A 1,777-nucleotide genomic window follows, 5' to 3' on the forward strand; every position below is an offset into this window, starting at 1 on the left:
TTCGACGAACACCTTGCAAGGTTGGAGTCTGTACTCGAGGCCATTCGTACGTCGGGGTTGACGCTGAAGCCTGAAAAGTGCCGTTTCGCATACGGGGAACTCCCGTTCTTGGGCCACGTCTTCACTGCCGCGGGTGTCCTACCTGACCCGGCAAAAACTTCAGCAATTGCGAACTTCCCAAGGCCGAAAGACAAGAAGGGCGTGCGGAGATTTCTCGGGCTGTGCGCATACTACCGTCGCTTCGTCGCAAACTTCGCACGCATTGCAGAGCCACTCACGCGCTTGACGAAAGATAGCACCCCTTTCAGCTGGAAAAACGACCAAGAAAAAGCATTCGGCGAGCTGCAAAAACGCCTGCAAAGCCCGCCCGTGCTCGCTCATTTCGACGGAAATGCCGAAACGGAAATGCAACGGACGCCAGTGATATAGACTTGGGTGCCGTCCTTGTCTAAAAGCAAAGCGGCTGCGGAAGCGTAATCGCCTATGCTAGCCGTGGTCTGTCGAAGGAGGAGAAAAACTATTCTGCCTCTGAGAAAGGGTGCCTGGCTATTATATGGGCGATTTCAAAATTTCGCCCATACGTGTATGGAAGGCCATTCGAGGTTGTAACAGACCACCATGCGCTGTGTTGGCTCGCCAATTTGAAGGGCCCCTCTGGTCGTCTTGGGCGGTGGAGCTTGCGCCTGCAGGAGTTCGACGTTACAGTCGTTTATAAATCCGGCAGGAAACACTCCGACGCCGACTGCCTGTCCCGCGCCCCCGTCGACCCACCACCACAAGACTCTGATGAAGACAGCGCGTTCTTCGGGATCGTGACGGAGAGCGACCTAGCCGCCCAGCAGCATGCCGACCCCGACTTACGCGTCATAATCGAGTACCTGGAGGGATGCAACGTTGCCGTTCCTAGGACCTTCAAACGCAGCTTACCAGCATTCAGCCTGAGAAACTCCGTCCTTGTGAAGAAGAATTTCAGCCCCGGAACAAGAGCGAATTACCTTCTCGTCATCCCCGCGGACCTTCGTGACGAAATTTTGGAAGCGTGCCACGACGACCCGTCTTGCGGACATCTGGGCACAGCCCGCACTATTGGAAAAATCAAGGTGAGGTACTACTGGCCCGGCCTTACCTCTGACGTCACCCACTACGTCCGGAGCTGCCGTGACTGCCAGCGACGAAAAACGCCGCCGACAAGACCCGCCGGACTTCTGCAATCGATCGCCGTCCAATCGAGACCATTTCAACAGATTGGAATGGACCTTTTAGGCCCGTTCCCTACGTCACGATCACAGAACAAGTGGATTGTCGTAGCGACAGACTACATGACGCGCTACGCAGAGACCGCCGCTCTTCCGAGGGGGACTGCACAAGAAGTGGCGAAGTTCTTTATAAGCCAAGTTGTGCTGCGACATGGAGCCCCGGAAGTCCTAATCACAGACCGCGGAACGGCATTTACTGCGGAGCTGATGCAAGGAGTATTACGCTACAGCAACACGGATCACCGAAGAAAGACGGCGTACCACCCCCAAACGAACGGACTAACAGAACGTCTGAACAAGACAATCGCAGATATGCTGTCAATGTACGTTCACGTTGAACATAAGACTTGGGACGAAGTGCTCCCGTATGTCACGTTTGCGTACAACACGGCTATCCAGGAGACGACACAGCTGACGCCGTTCGAGCTTGTCTACGGTAGAAGGCCGACTACGATGCTCGACGCCATGCTTCCGCACGTAGAAGACGACGACCTCAACGCCGACGTCCACTGACATCTTCA

Source organism: Haemaphysalis longicornis, unplaced genomic scaffold (genome assembly GCF_048455015.1).
Source record: "Haemaphysalis longicornis isolate Haplotype H1 unplaced genomic scaffold, Haemaphysalis longicornis Haplotype H1 scaffold_11, whole genome shotgun sequence".
Lineage (NCBI taxonomy): Eukaryota > Metazoa > Arthropoda > Arachnida > Ixodida > Ixodidae > Haemaphysalis > Haemaphysalis longicornis.